Genomic DNA, 17,745 nt, shown 5'->3' on the forward strand with positions numbered 1-17,745 from the left:
AGAAAAGAGGGTCAAAGTAGAAATAAGTCCTGTGGCCCATATGAACCCAAAGGTCTCAATGTAGGAGATAAAGACTAAGCTGATACAAATGAAACATTGAGAGATTTGGGATTTTTTTTGTTTTTTGGCAGTTTGGTAAAGTTTGGGGCAAGGAGACAAAGACCAGCATAAGAAGCAGTAAAGATGAAAAATAAGCAATCCTCACCTTCTTTTGACACTATTTTGTATATGTACAAAAATAGAGATCGTGCTTTGGAATTAGTGTGTCCTTCATAAAAGGGTCCAGGATTCTGAAGCACCCATAGTGTCTGGACATTTTCACTGCTGTTCTGACTGACCCAAAGTTACATATGGAAGAGGATGACTTTTGCTGGTACTCTCACATCTCTGCATATTAAGTTCATTTTGAGAAGGCAGTGAAAAAAAAAGTCAAGATCGCTGAATTTAAGGAGGGGGAAGAGAAAGAGAAGGAAGAGTCCAGATCCCAGGAGGAGCTCCCTCTGGGCCAAAATCTTGCTCTTAGTTACATGGGTGCAAATCTCACTGAGATCAAAGTCACAGCCATGTAACAGAAGAGGTTTTGGTCTATTATTTCTATTTCACCACTGATGATAAAACTTCAAGAGTATTAAGTACACATCAGATGTCAAGTCTTACAACATCGTAAATCTAATCTAATGTATAATACGTGAAACATGCATATAGGATTATCAGAAATGACTACATTCTTCCAAGTATGAGGAGAACTATAACTGGGAGAAATACCTTACACTAACACCACCTACAAGTTTGGCTAATACCTTGCGTCAGCATCAAGTGTGGTTTATTATGTTATTTCCCAATTAAGGCAATAAAACATGATCCAGTTACCTACAACCACCACAATATTTTGTGTTACAAGTTTAAAAAGTGGTACAGTTTCCTTCTCTCTCTCCTCAAGTGAATAGCTGAGCTCAAATGATATTATAAAATATTGCCTGTCTGCATCAAGGAACAGGAATAGTAATAACTGCTCAGCATCAAGACTGGTTTGCCACAGTGAACCAATAAGGACAGTTACCAGAAACCATAACAATAAAAAAAAAATACTTGTCCTTGGTTACTCTTCAGCTGAATGAATACCCAAAGACCACTCAAAAGTTTTAAATTTTAGAACTGAGATGCTACCAAGAGGAGGCCACATGCTTATTCAGCTGTGAAACTGTTAAAACAGCAAACCTTAGTATTACTTGCATTAGCCAACCGAAGTTATTACTTTTCAAAAAGATTTCCTGCCAGGAAATTGCTGATTAATTCCATCACTATTTTTCTTGCCTCCCTACAACCACCTCTTTTTTTCCTTGAGAGAAGGGGAGGGGGAAGAAAAATTATTGCATACAGTTACCAATTGCAGCCTTTGCTGCAGCCTCTTCAAGAAAAATCACCAAATCTGTTTTACTATGCCATGGTTAATTTAGCACAGCTTCTCTCTTTATACCAAGGCCAGAAGGATTATATTTACTTAATCAAAGGAAAAGCCATGAGTAAATGAAAGAGTGCTGTCATAGAAGGCCGCCAGGGTTATGCACTGGAAGTCTTGTTTTAATGTAACACATTTTAATAGCTGAATATAATTTCAAGTTTAAAAACTTATTCCAAAAACTTCTCTTTCAAATCCTTACTGCCTTCACAACTGCTATACCATTTAAGCTTAATTTGATCTAAGTATAAAGAAAAGGGGTACGTGAATATTATATTTTTTTCTTAAAGTGAGGAATGAACAAGAAGGAAGTCTTAGAGATGTAATGATGGATGTACTTACTCCAAAGGAATTCTAAAGACAGGATTGGGGCCACAGTGAGATCCTTTATAGTATGTTACCAACAACGAAGTAAAATTTTGAATACTGTAGTTCTGGCAGCATGTTTCATATGCTTCATTTGCAAAAGAATATAGAACTTCCAGTAGGACTCTGCAATCTGTGCCAATGAGACTTGAGTTCATATGCCAAATTGTATTTCCTGGGCACAGTATTTATTTGATGACTTCATTAACAGTGCCTGAGGCTCTGGAGAGTTTATATTTAGACTGATACCTTATTAGCACAGCTTTAAGAACAGAAGAACGGCCAACCTGGGTCAGACCAAAAGATCCATCTAGCCCAGTTTCCTATCTTCTGACAGTGGCCAATGTTAGGTGCCCCAGAGCGAATGAACAGAACAGGTAATCATCAAGTGATCCATTCCCTGAAACTCATTCCCAAGCTTCTCGCAAAGAGAGGCTAAGGACATCATCCCTGCCCATCTTGGCTAATAGCCATGGACCTATCCTTCATGAATTTATCTAGTTCTTTTTTTGAACCTATTATATTCTTAGCCTCCACAACATCCTCTGGCAAGGAGTTCCACATGTTGACTGTGTATTGTGTGAAAAAATACTTCCTTTTGTTTGTTTTAAACCTGCTGCTTATTAAAAGATTTAGTGATATATGCAGAAGACTGAGACCCTACAAACCAGTTTTGAACAGCGGCAATATAGTTTTAAACCCATGGGACTTAGAGCAAACATTGGTAAAACTGAGGCTATGATAACTGAGGGAGGAGAAATCACCATAAAAGGATATTACAGATCTAGGAGTGAAAGAATTTAAATACCTAGGATCAATGGCAGCAGTCACTGGTGTCTTCATGAGTGATGCCTGGAATTATACCAGAGCTGCTTAGTGCAAATGGCGGGAACTGACCCCAATTCTCTGAGACAAAAAAAATGCTAATAAAAGGTAGAGTATATAAAACTGTAAGCCAACCCATCCCAATGTATAGATAGATTTTGCCAGCCACAAGAAAAGAAATCAATATGCTCTCCCCAACAGAAATGAAGATGTTGAGATGGTCAAATGATTGGACACACTGAGTTAGGGAAAAAAATGAGGCTGTGAGGGACCTAATTCGTGCTGCCCCAATTGAAGACAGGATATGCTACATTGGTATGGACATGTCCAGTGGAGACTCAAGGGTTATATTGGTAACATGGCCCTTACAATGATTGTGGATAGGAGACAACCAACAGGGAAGCCAAATATCAGATAGATAGGCCAAATATCAGCGAACCTTAGAGAGAGAGCCAGGTGTGCAGTGATGAGTTTTAGAGGAAGGCTATACAAACTGCCAACCCTGAATAGGGAAGTGGCAATAATGAAAATAACATCCTAAGGAAGAAGTAAACCTATTGAAAGAAACTACCAAATATACCATTTCTAGGTATGAAGTTTTTTTTCAAAATCAATAATTATAAATGAAATAAATCTACTATATTCTAAATCTGTTTAAACTACTTAACACTGTATTATTAGTGAAGTCATAAAATAAAAGCAAGTTAAGCTTAAGGCCAAAATGGTAATCTAACTCTGTGTGCATTTTTTGCCATTATAAAAACAGCTTTTGACCAGCTCCTTTAACGAACAAGTTGAGGATGGCTGGGGCTAACTTTAATTGTTTAGCATCATTTGACCAAGTTAAAAAGATAGATGCAGGGGAGAGGCTTTGGGGCAATTAATGCATAAAGGTTAGAATACAAGACCATGATACAGTTGTTCGCTCATGGGTTTAAGAGAAATTTTCCATATAAAGGCATCAAATACCCATCCCCTGATAAAAAAAACAACAACACATGTCTACAGCACTCATTTAAAAGCTCGTTGAATTAAAAGTTAATTCTGTAGATCTCCAGAGATCACAGATCAAAGCATATTATTTGCACTTGTATCAGATGCTTATGAAAAACAGCTATAGAACATAGACTTTTTACTTACTTAAAAAAAAAAACAAACAAACAGATAGTTTCTTTTGGAAACTACGAAAATTACCACTAGCTGACAGTCACTATATAGGACAGGGATCAGCAACCTTTGGCCAGTGGCCCACCAGGGTAAGCACTCTGGCAGGCTGGGCAGGTTTGTTTACCTGCCATGTCCACAAGTTCTGCCGATCGCGGCTCCAACTGGCCGCGGTTCGCTATGCCAGGCCAAGGGGGGCTGCGGGAAGTGACGGCCAGCACCTCTCTCGGCCCGCACCACTTCCCGCAGCCCCCATTGGCCTGAGACGGCGAACTGCAGCCAGTGGGAGCCGCGATTGACAGAACTTGCGGACACGGCAGGTAAACAAACCGGCCCAGCTCACCAGGGTGCTCACCCTGCTGGGCCATGGGCCAAAGGTTGCCAATCCCTGATATAGGATTTCAGTCATCTAGAAAAAAAGATTGACATGCATGCCCTTCGTATTTTCGTCATAATCCACATTTATGAAGTTAAATCATGCCTGGAAGCCAAATTACTCACAGACTAAGTAAGCATTACACTATCCAGTACATCCCCTCATCTTTCAATTTCTCCCAACAGCAAAATATATGCCACTCTTTACTATGTTGAAAGAAAAATGTTCTTAACTCGTTCCTCAATATGAGGAACCCAATATTTACATTCAGACACATAGAATTAGGGCTACTAGCTCAGCATTCAAGCACTTACCTGAATTTCAAGATCATTAAAATTGTTTTGGCCACTCTCAAACTTTATATATTGGGGAAAGGGAAAATTACCTATCTGTAATTCTGCTTCTTTGAAGTTCGCACGGGATTTTCACAATACTTTCAGCATAAATCTGGAGATTTTGTTTTGTTTTTCTTAATAGAAGATAAGATTCCTCCCCAGTTCAATAAATGGTGAAAGAGAATAAGCCCAAAGGATGAAAAACAAAACTATCAAAGCTTGACAAAAAGACATCATTCCCCCCTCCCACCTCCAAGAAAGGAGCAAAGATCTGAGAAGCTTCCTTAACTTTGAACCAGGTTATTTTGTACTGAGAAATAAAACTGACTCCTTGCTCCAGAATCAAGCACATGGTAGCCATATCATCGTAGAAGCGAGAAATAAGATCAGATAACCACAAAGACACAGTTCTTATTATGACAGCAACAGATAGTGAACTAATGTCAAAGGAAACAAGAAAAACTACAAGTGCCTCGGATGGTCCAAAACAGAACAAACAAACAACAAATACAAGAGAAAACCAACAAAATGCAAAACAAACTTGGAAGCTCCCATAGCTTTCACTCAACTCTAAGTGGCATCACAAGACTAAAGAATGATAAAATTGTGCCAACAGTATCTTTAAAGAATGGAGAATGCATAGAGGTGTGGGAACAAATTAATCTAAGGGCACAGCACAAACTAACAGGGCTGTCACACAAGGAAAACACTTATTTTCGCCTCTCCTGGAATAAATTATGTAAGAACTAATTTCTTTGATCAGTTTTCAGTATTTACTTTACTTTTATTCAAAGTATTTTGCAGTGAAGAAAGAAATGCACACAGTCCTTGGAGAATTATGGCATATTATGGAATACTAGCAAACATAATTAAAAAAATCAAGGATCTACATGATAATGCCAAATGTGCAGTAGCAGATGGCAACACTTCAGCCAATGATTTGCAATGACAGCTGGAATAAGACAAGGGTATGTCTCTACTGGTGTCTGCATTGGTCATTGAGCATGTTATGAGGAAAGTAACTACAGTAAGCAACAGAGGAATTTTATGGACAAATTAAAAAACACAATTGGATGACCTCATTGTCCTGCTTAGTTCAACACATTACTTAAAGGAAGAAAAGAAACAGCTTTTGGCAAAACCAGCAAAACAAGTTGATTTATTAATCAACAAGGCAAAAACAAAATATATGGCTATCACTGTCCCAAAAGTAACCATTAGAATAAATGAAGAAAAAGTCCTTTTGCCTATCTATGGAGTGAAATATGCAATGATTTCATGCTAGATGTTATCAATGCTAGATGTCAAGCAACAAATATCAAAAGCAGCAAACAACTTTCATAACAGATTTAGAAAAATAACATGTCTGGCACAGACATAAAGACAATTTTTAACATTGGCATAAAATCAGTCCTCCTTTATGAAGCAGAGTCAGAAATCTACAGCAGAGACTGATAAAATCAACACCTAAGAACTGTTATACTTTGCCAGACCAAAGATCTACCTAGCCCAGAATCCTGTCTGCCAACAGCAGCCTATTCCAGGTGCCCTAGTGTGAATGAACAGAACAGGTAATCATCAAGTGATCCATCCTCTATCACCCATTCCCAGCTCCTGGCAAACATAGCCTAGTGACATCATCCCTGCCCATCCTGGCTAATAGCCATTGATGGACCTCTCCTCCATTAATTTATCTAGTTCTTTTTTGAACCTTGTTATAGTCTTGGCCTTCACAATATCTTCTGACACAAAGTGCCACAGGTTGACATGCACTGTGTAAAGAAATACTTCCTTTTGTTTGTTTTAAACATGCTCCCTATTAATTTCATTTGGTGTCCCTCATTCTAAAGTAAATGCCTGCGGAAGATCTTCCGAGTCAATTACAGGAGTTTATTGCAATGTTAGAATTTCTAAGAAGAGCAAATCAATCTAAAGTATCAAATATGGTAAGAAGAGGATGGAGGTGATATTTAGGCCACCAACATGGCTTCCACAGCAACTGATAACAACAACACAACCCAGAAGGACAAAAAAGAGGGTGACCTAAAGAAACATTACACAAAATAGAGAAAGAAGCCATACTCCTCAACATGACCTTCAGAAGCCTGAACAGATGAGCACAAGACAAAGGAGCAGCAGAAACTGGTGGACCCCTATGCACCAGAAAGTGTGGGAGGATAAAGAAAAGAATAGAACTTTTTCCTTCACTGCCCAATTTCTTTTGTTCAGTTCTGGGGTTAAATACTAATCTTGCATTTATTACTTTTTTATATTAATGATATTTAGGAATCTAGTTTAATATCAACTAACTGAAGGATCAAGTAGGAAGAGGAGAACAGAGAACTGAGTTACCCCTGCTTAAAATAAAAAGTCTTTTTGATGGATAGTGAGCAAAGATGACAAAGGAAATTATGAGTGAAGTGAAAGGAGCTTGGTTTAACTAATCAGATTTAAAAACTTCCCCCATCTAATTTCAGCACAGGAACCACACATACACACACACTTTATTTCCACCTTTTGTCCCTAAGCAGTCAGCAGAGTCCCATTAAAAAGCTCACTAACTACAATGTTTCTTAAAAAAAAAATTCACCAATTTAAAAATAAAATGGTCTTATGCATTTATGGCAGTGTTCTTTTTTGAGGTTAAACTGATAGCACTGAAAACAATATCTCCTATCAATTATATACTAAACAATACTGTATTAGCAGGGAGATGGAAAAATCAACTAGATGTTGTTTAACTCTGGTTTCTGTGATTATGTGAAGCAGTGCCAGTTCATAAAGAACAGGCCTGGTGGACTCACTGTAGACCAAAGGCGTTAGAAGAGAATGATTTTTATTTTCTTTAATAAAGGCAGCTAAAATTAAATAAAATAAAAAAGACAAGTACAACCTTAAATAACAAAAAGATAAATGCACAACCTTTATTCTCTGTCATTTCCTAATTTTTGAGAAGGTGACTTTGTAACCTTACTGTTCTTTTAACGTCACCGACCACCCAACATTAAGATTAAAAGCTAAGCTTGGTGCACCTGGCAGGCTCAAAATTGAACCTATGTGAAATGGCATGCCGGCACGACAGATGCTACTCTGCAGTTTGGACTAGTGAAACAGGAAGTCCCATGTGCTTTGGTTGAAGAACAGACTGCAAGTGCAGGTGATCAAGTGGATGCACTTACCTACTGATTCAGATTTAAAAGGTACTCTTAAAGAATTTAATAAGGTGTCTAACAGACGAGATGTGTTAAAGAATACATCACATTGATATAGATCCCAGTGTTTTGCCAAAAATAAAAACAGATACACAGTGACTAAGGAGTTTGACTGCACCCAGGAAAAGTGGAGGCAATTGTGCAAATGAGAAGATGACAAATCAAGACACCATTAGAGAGGCTCATGAATATGCTAACATATCTAAATAGATTCATCCCTAATTTGTCTATTTAGTGCTCAATTTGGAATACTATTTTAGAAACATAGGTAAAGAACTGGGAGGAATGCCACAAGAAACACTTTCGGGAATTAAAATGTGTTACAGAAGAACTGGGACAGACCTATTTTGAGATTCACAGAAGACTTAAGATCTGAGCTGATGTAAACTCACATGGGTTCAGGACTTCCCTACAAGCATTTACAATTAGAAGTCATGGATGGGTACAAATTCAGCGACCAAAAGTAGTAATCTGAGGCCATCATACTGCTCCTGTTCCCTCTGGTATGGGTTTTCAGAAGGTTTTTTTGGGGTGAGGTTAGAGGGAGAAGGATAGATATGCATTAATTGAGAGGCTTTTCCCAATATGAGGGGCTACACTGCAGAAAGCACAGACAGACAAGGCAGAAGGTGACTGATATACTGCCCCTTTACTTAAAATCTCAAAATCCTGGGGCCACTTCTAGAGGGAGGTGAGAGAATGGAATGTATGTGCACCTATTTACATTTAATTTAAACAGCAAGACACAATAGTAAAAGCAGGTTCATGAGTCAAATAAAAGAGTGGTGGCTGAGTTAAATTTCAGGTTATCAGAGGACATATTTTAAAATGTGTGTCCATTAAGTTACTAAGAGATGCTAAATTTGATGGGTGTTTCTGTGTGTAATGTTTTGTGATCTCACTTCTCAGGAGATACCATAGCTTGCAAGTTAATACTAGTCACCAACTTGCCACTTGCTCAAGACGACAGAAACAAAGGTAAAACATACACAATGTGTTAAGTTTAATGGATTGGTCAGTTCCTCATGCTAGATAACCCATATAGAAAAAAATATGACAAGCATTGAAAACTAATCACTTCTTGAGATCTCAAGTTGAGATCCAAAGTTTATATGACCCATTAGCTCAACGAATCAAGATGAAAAACACTAACAGCTTTCTATGACATCTGTAGCTCATGGAAACCAGTAAGATTTGAACACTCACAAATCAGATGTTCATTGGTAGATTATATGTCCAGTCTGGGGATAAAATGCGCACATACTAAATGGGATTCTATGTATACCCTTAAAAAGTCTGTGGCAGAAAAGTGTCAACAGGATCAAGATACCTCCCCTTAGGAGGACGGCGCTGGGATTTTTGGAGAAGGTACGGTTTAAAACTCTGTCCGCTCAAAATTTCTCACTGGAGCGTAAAGTATATTTTTGTTCCTCCACATTTGAATGAATGAAAAATTGTCTCACTGATTCTGACCAACTTTTCTTCCCCAAAAATTGGGCACTGACAGTTTCAGCACAAAAGGAATTTGTTAGAAAAAGTTATGAGGAGCTGTAACAGGGACAGGGTAAAATAGAATGAAAGCAGGAATTCAGCAACGTGTGTTACCCATGCCTACTATTATTTTACATTAGAGAGATATGGTAGACATACCATGACTTTTTTTAAAGTCAAAAATACAACTATAGTATGTGTTGGCGGAAGAAAAACAGTATATTTATATTAGTTCCTCTATCATGTGAGGAAAGAAAAACTATACCCTGAATATAAGCCTGTGTAGAGAAACCCTATAGTTCACACATAGGACATGTTTAGAATGTAAGAAAAGTGTAACTTACATGGCATTAGTAAATGGTATATGCGCACACTACACACATACCCACAGCTTGTCACTGCACCCATTGTAGAAAACGGTAAAGCATCGTGACTTCTATGGGACAGGATTGGGCATGTATTCAATACCTCACATAAGCTGTTTTTTGTTGTCATTATTTAACATTCTGAACATTCATAACTGTTCACATAAAAGAACAAATGCAAAATATATCTACTATATAGAAGGAATGAATGCTACAGTTGATTATATTTTACAATCTAGCTCCAACTCCAATTTCTTTATTTACAAAAGTGTTTGATTTCTATATTAAGAAAATTAACTTTAGATAATGAATAAACAATCTTGACTAATGTTATTCTTACATCATGTTTTCACTAAAATACATTTTGTTTTGGAAATAAACCTCTGGCAAAGAATTAGAAGGAAAACTCAGAAGATAGTAAATGCCCCAAAGTATTGTATCTTATACATGGCAAGAGAGAAACTACTTTTTAAAAGATTCTGTTAATGCTAGTGCATTTTACTACTTCATCATCTACCCATGTTCAGTATACCTTCATTATAGCACATGGGTTTCTCATGGAAAGTTTGCACCCACTGTCTTGATTCAAAGCAGAGTAGATGCATCCCTTGATGTCCTGGTCATGTGCAGCTTTTGAACTCCAACCATAGGAAAGTTTCAGGCTTTAGAAGACTTGCACTCATCTGTTATTCTAGGTTTTTTAAAAATCCATAGCTATATGCAGAACCGGTGCTAGGGGTTTTAGCGCCCTAGGCGCACGGCAATTTAGCTGCCCTGCACCCTGGTCCCGCGGCTCCGGTGGAGCTGCCGCAGTGGTGCCTGCGGGATGTCCACCGGAGCCACAGACCAGCGGACCCTCCGCAGGCACCACTGCGGCAGCTCCACCAGAGCCGCCTGCCGCCCCCTCCGGTGGAATGCTGCCCACTAATAATCCTGGCGCCCTAGGCGATTGCCTAGGCCGCCTAAATGGAAGCGCCGGCCCCGGCTATATGGAAGTTATCTTTTTCTCTACAGTACCTCTCATACTGTAATTTCACTCCAAGAACTACATTCTTTCCAGAATGGAATGAAGAAATCTAATTGAGTGAGTAGACAATAGTTTCATAAAGGCAAATAATACTTACTCATCCGAGACATTCAGATCATATTTTCCACCAAGCTAGTAAGCAGCTGCAGACATAGCCTGCTTCCTATCAAAGAGTCCATGTACAACATACTATACCTCTGTATCTCTGATGGTTCGCTGGTAGTTTTTCTAAACCATAACTTTCAAAACATATGAAAGCTATTTTGTATTAAAGAAAGAAATATGCGTAGACCGCCCCAGTCACAAATTTAAGACTAATCCAGAAACACTATTGGAGGTGCCAGAAGTCTGCTAAATGTCTGAATGCTATATTTGGCATTTTTATTATTAAGAATACAAGTGCAGATCAACTTCATCAAAGAATGAAAAATAAAACCACTTCAAGCATGACACGCAAGGAAAAATACACATAACTCATATTATAACAGCAATGAAGTGTTGCTTAAAGTTTCTTTAATATGGTCTGGAAAAATGATCCCAAAGAACTAGTTCTAAAATAGCTCCATTTTTTTTTTAATTCCCCATCTTTCAATATCTTAACTTGCCACCTCTGGGTATCAAAGTGGTGGTAAGCAGACAGCAACTTTACAAATCTAATAAAGCTTTAAACCACGATGAGAATGGACCTTACAGAACTTGATGGACTTTGGAATTTTATCATTCTCCCTTCAGATTTTTAAGGTATTTCGTTCAGCTCATTTTGAAGATATCTATGTATATTCACAAGAACCCTTACACACACAGGCATTGTTACAGACAATTCACTAGATGCTTAGGGCCAAGTTTTCAGAGACTAATCTCTGCATTTAGGATGGAAGAATGCCATGCACTGCTACAGACTAGAGACCAAGTGGCTAGACAGCAGTTCTGCAGAAAAAGACCTAGGGGTTACAGTGGACGAGAAGCTGGATATGAATCAACCACGTGCCCTTGTTGCCAAGAAGGCTAATGGCATTTGTGGCTGTATAAGCAGGAGCATTGCCAGCAGATCAAGGGACGTGATCATTCCCTTCTATTCGGCATTGGTGAGGTCTCATCTGTAGTAGTGTGTCCAGTTTGGGACCCACGCTGCAAGAAGGATGTGGAAAAACTGGAAATAGCCCAGCGGAGGGCAATAAAAATGATTAGGGGTATGGAGCATATGACTTATGAGGAGAGGCTGAGGGAACTCGGATTATTTAGTCCGCAGAAGAAAAGAATAAAGGGGGATTTGATAGCTACTTTCAACTACCTGAAAGGTGGTTCCAAAGAGGATGGATCTAGACTGTTCTCAGTGGTATCAGATGACAGAACAAGGAGTAATGGTCACAAGTTGCAGTGGAGGAGGTTTAGGTTGGATATTAGGAAAAACTTTTTCACTAGGAGGGTGGTGAAGCACTGGAATGGGTTACCTAGGGAGGTGGTGGAATCTCCTTCCTTAGATGTTTTTTAGGTCAGGCTTGACAAATCCCTGGCTGGGATGATTTAGTTGGGAATTGGTCCTGCTCTGAGCAGGGGGATGGACTAGATGACCTCCTGAGGTCCCTTCCAACCCTAATATTCTATGAATCTCTGCACACACAAATCAGGAGTGCAACTATTGTGTACACAAATGCCTGGCCCTTTAAAAAAAACCTGTTCCTAAGATGTCTCGTGAAGATATTTCTCAAAACTGATTTTGTGTAAGCAATTGTTAAGAAAATTAAAGCTACAGTGAGGAAAACTACACGGCAAGTTACTACGATTAGGTGAACAAGAAACTATTATCTAGATCATGCCTTCCCATACTGAGAAGCCCATGGACACTGTCCCTAGAAACTGAATAGGTTATATAGAATAATCTACTTGTACATGTCCTCTCAAGACGACAGAATTGGTGTGGCATAAAAAGGAGACATGGCTGCCCAAATGCTCCAGGATAAGAAAGTCACCAGAGACTCACAGATCAATGCCTGTCACTAGCACCATTGCTGTTGCTTACCTTCCCTATGGCACTACAGTTTCAAATGGAGCTGTGCTGCTTACCAGAATCCCATGTGACTTCATCACAGCAGCCAGGAAGAGAACTCACAGGAATTAATGCTGCTTCAAATAGCATTAATTCCAGGTGAACTATACATATGAATATTTCCATGGTAAACAAGGGAGAATACTGAAGAGAGTAGATGATCTAACTCCAAACCTTCCTGCACCTGGCTCCACTCCAAAAATTCCACAAAGCCTGGCCACTCCAAAGCAGCCGCAGGGGAATTCTAAGAGTTCTCAAATGTGTGAAAGTGGCACTCTCTCCCGTCTCTACTCTTACCATGCAGCATGATCTTTCAGTTTTTCACCTCCTCTCCTCAGAGCGGAAGGACCTGGACTATTACCACACAAATAAGGGTTATTTTAATTAGATTTTGAGAGAGAGCATGAGTTGGACTAATCACCCATTTTATGGATGCTTAGAAGACAGGCAAGATGGATGAGGTAATATCTTTTATTGGACCAACTACTGTTGGTGGAAGGGACAAGCCTGAGCATCACAAAGCTCTTCTTCAGGTCTAAGAAAGGTAACCTGAGTGTCTGAGCTAAACAGAAGTCAGGACACTCACGCTAGTTAGGATATAAATTTGCAGCTCCAACTATAAATGAAAGTTCTATCAAGATTTTTGATTGTTATTTATGTTACAACAATCCCTGGAAGCCCCATCGTATAGCCACGCAGTAAAAGACAACCCATGCTGCAGAACAGACTCAAACAGAAAAGACGAAGAATGGAAAAAAGGATTATGTCTTCCATTTTACAGATGGGGAACTGAAGCAAGAGAAAGTGACTGATCTAAGCACACATTGTGTCAGTGGCTGAGCCAGGAACTGAACTCCCATCTCCCGAGTTCCAGTCATTGCTATGGAGGCCAACCTTCCCCAACAGCAGGTAAAGGCTAATCAACAGTTTGGAATAGGCTAGTTCGTGACTCAGCAGTTAACAATAATGGTGAACTAATAATGTTTTCTAGAGATGAACAACTGCTTTGGTATTTAAAATACAGCAGGCTCCCAAGACATATGACAAAGCAGAGAATATAGAAAAAACAGACAGGATGGAACAAAGTCAACCAGTGTTCTGGACCACACCTCTGCAGTCCTATAGCATAAAAGCATGGGAGTCTAACACGCAATCCCAACTCTGTGCTTCAAAGGTGACAATATTGCCACGTTCCTGCCAATGTGCCCCAAGGAAACTCTTTCCCATCCACAAATTTGGAGATCAGTTTATTCATAGATTCCAAGGCCAGAAGGGACCATTGTGATCACCCAGTCTGACTTCTTATATAACACACAGACCATAGAACTTCCCCAAAATAATTCCTAGAGCATGTCTTTTAGACAAACATCCAATTTTGATTTAAAATGTGTCAGAGCTGGAGAATCCATCACTAGTTAGCCATGAGGACTCTTGACCACTTGCACAGGATTCATCTCCTAAGCCCACTCACACCTTGATCCACTGTTGGAAGTTATTTATTCTCCTCTTCTGCTAAGGGGATTCTGAAAGTTGCAAGACGTGAGGTGTTTGCCCATATATGGTAGGAAGGAAGTTCTCAGAACTTTGGCTCTGTTTCATTAGGAGGTATCTGGAACCAACGTGTGTGTGTGTATGTATGTATGTATGGTGCACATGCGCAAACATCTGCCTGGCTTCTTCTAGTGCCTCAAGGGCCTGTGTAGCCATGCTGCCCACTTTCTACAGAAATACTGTCATAAATGCAATTTAATGTTGTTCTTTTGGGAATGCATCGATTCCTAGCACAGCCTGCACTGTTCCCAATGACTGACAACACTGAAATGGTTTTAAATTTGTCTCTCAGGCATGGAAGGGATAGTTTTCTCTCTATCTCCTGACAGAGTCTGGCCTGAGCCATTATGCAGTGGTGGTAACGTATCAGCAAGTTGCAGGCAGCCCTGCATCATTTAAACTCTTCTTTAAAATGGGAATTAAATTTCTAATCCTCCAGGTTCTGGAAATAACTTTTTCTGTGTGAAATGGAGAGAACTGAATGAGTCCAGCAGTGTGGCCAGCCCCAGGGCCAGCAGCAGTGGCTCCATACTCCCATTTCCCAGTACAAGTAGTTATCACACTGTGCTTATCCCACAGCAGAGCAGAGCCCAGGAGTCCAAAGAACTGTTAATTCTGATGAACCCACCCATAGGTAAGAGGTCCTGGTCAAACTCTGAGTATAGTTACCTTCAAACATGAAGGATGCTTTTGTTCACTTTTAAAAGAAAAAACGTAAAACAGACTGTAAGTAATGTGTGCCATAAGTGATGCATAACTTTAGATAATTAACTGCAAATAACTACCAGACAGCTGGACAACCTGTTTTGCAATATGGAAAGCTGGACAGTCCACAATGGTATGTCTTGAATTTCAACACTAACCTAATAAATTTCCTGCTGACTTTACATCAACTTGTGGTACAGGTGCAAAGGCAAGTGTGGGAAAAACTAATCTAGAAACCGTAAGAGCAGCTTCTCAATTCCATAAACAGTTTATTAAATCAATTACAATAGCATACACATCAGCTCTGGGTATTAAACCTGCTCTGCTATCATAGACTAATGCAATAAGAATACTTGGAAAAAGTCAAACAGTTCTCTACAAAGCTAATAGACAGACATCTCAAATAACTGGGAATTGCTCCTGTCCAAATTATTTCTGGCTATTCATGGGTCTCACAAAAGACAAGTAAAGGGGAAATAGTTGTCTTAGTCTCACTGGAAACATTGCTTGCAGAGAAGCATAGCATATGTAATAGAAGCTAAAAGATAAGTTAAGTTGTCAACTGCAGCAGCAGCACCTACTATACTGAGGACATAGGAATTACTTTCCATTTCATATGGTCGTTATTTCTTTAAAAATTCCTGTTTGGAAATAAGTTTCAATACCTGAACTCAGATTTATTTTAACATCTCAGTAAAAGCTTTTCCGCATTTTTGTGTTAAATGGAAAAAAATCCAAAACCCAAAATCATATTTCCTCCCCACTCAAAAAAAACAAAAACCAACTAAACAAAAAATCATCACACAAATTTCTCCCACTTTTGGGACATAGCCACAGCAAAAATGGCTGAAATTCTGAATACTAATGCAGTTAGCCATTACTGAGGATGAATAATTTTGCTTGCTGTAAAGACAAACCATAACAACTGACAAAGTTAATACATCATTTTTGAAATTCCCTAAGACACCTAAGGTATCTTCAAGTACTATAAAAACGAACAGTAGTCAGGGGGCTTGAGAAATGCATTGCACAAGCAAATGAGCCAGGAGCCACTAATGCAAAAGATGATATTTAATTAAGAAGACTTTTAGAGAAGATTGAGGCTATTTCCCTAAAAGGAGGGAAAACAGGTGGCTTTTTTTTTTTTTTTTTTGGAGGGCTGGGAGAAAGTTGTTAGAACGACTGTTTTATTGTTGCTGGGGTTATTGTAAAATTAACTGCAAGGGCACCTTTGTACAGGCATCTTTTTATTATTTAATCCAAAACAAATAGCTATTTTATTTTAAGTGGACTTTTCTCAAAACTGGCCAAGAGGCTGTCGTCAATCTGTGCTCCCTCACATCCCACACTAAAACATACATTTTTGGGAGGACCTTGAGAAAGCGGTATAGCAGAGCAAGGTAAATGGGTGGGGAGGGGTTTTCCTGCTTTAATTATTTCTAAAGCTTCATAGGAGTATTAAAGGGACTGATCCAAAGCCCACCAAAGTTAATGGGAAGTTTCCTATTGACTTTGATGGGCATTGGATCAGGTCCCATATGAATACACAGCATATATACAGGTATATTATGAAAGTTAAGGTTCTGCATTCAACCTTTAACTTTGCTCCTTAAAATGCAGTCTTCAGATACTGGGTTATCTTTAGATATCATGTTATGTTACCTTACAGAGTACCAAAAACTCTATAATTATAGTTGAGAATTAGTATTTAATATGTAAATACTGTATTGTAATTCTTATTGGTATGCACAAAGGGAAAAGTTCATTCTTTACTGTCACAGATACAGAGCAGTACGGTTAACTGTGCAACCTTAGTGTTGACAATGAATTATTATGGAAATATAATATGGACACATAGTGCCCACAGAAACTACTTAACTCACATAAAAAATAGAGAGGAAATTGTTAGGGAGCTACTAACATGGTCTTCATGTTGTGTATAAACCTTTTACATATACAGATAAAGACAGATTTATATGCTAAGTCTGGGGTAGGCAACCTATGGCACGTGTGCCTAAGGCAGCACACCAGCTGATTTTCAGTGGCACTCACACTGCCTGGGTCCTGGCCACTGGTCTGGGGGGTTCTAATTTTAATTTAATTTTAAGTGAAGCTTCTTAAACATTTTAAAAAACTTATTTACTTTACATACTACTAATAGTTTAGTTATATATTATAGACTTAGAGAAAGAGACCATCTAAAAAAGTTAAAAATTTATTACTGGCACGCGAAACCTTAAATTAGAGTGAATAAATGAAGACTCGGCACAGTATTTCTGAAAGGTTGCCGACCCCTGTGCTAAGTCGTAGGAACATATCTGGATAGTACCTTACCTAAAATATGCTTTTCTGAAACCACTAACAACAATATTTCTTTCCTTACAGTAATTACAACTATAAATTTGCAATAAGAGTCACAGTAATGACCATGGAATGCTTAGTATCTGCAAGGACCAAATTTGATGAAGAACTTCACATTAGAACTGTATTGTGAGTTTTTGCACACACCTACATTTGTATTACTTGTGTAGAAATGTACTGTGAAAATTTTTGCGTTGTGTCAGAAGTGTAAACCTCAAATGCCAAATTTGTAAACATTGTTTTTACATTTTGATTTTTATGTAAATGCTCATCCTCTCTCTTAACTTTCTCTCTGTTCCAAACAGCACTTATTAAAATGAAAACAAGGTTTAGTGTGCAGAAAAGTATTTCTTAATTTTAAACATTTCTCTTTAAAATTCTTCACCTTTTAGAGTCTGAAGAAATATACACAAACCCTCCTAAGTGTTAAGTCTGGCAGTCTGGAAGACAGTGCTTTAAAG

At 38.6% G+C, this 17,745-nt stretch overlaps 1 protein-coding gene across 2 annotated transcripts in view; it reads right to left on the reverse strand.

The window, feature by feature from the left end:
* Positions 1 to 17,745, reverse strand: part of TBCK (TBC1 domain containing kinase) — a 185,875-nt gene that overhangs the window by 150,695 nt on the left and 17,435 nt on the right. The window lies entirely within an intron of this gene.

Source organism: Gopherus evgoodei, chromosome 5 (assembly GCF_007399415.2).
Source record: "Gopherus evgoodei ecotype Sinaloan lineage chromosome 5, rGopEvg1_v1.p, whole genome shotgun sequence".
NCBI classification, from domain to species: domain Eukaryota; kingdom Metazoa; phylum Chordata; order Testudines; family Testudinidae; genus Gopherus; species Gopherus evgoodei.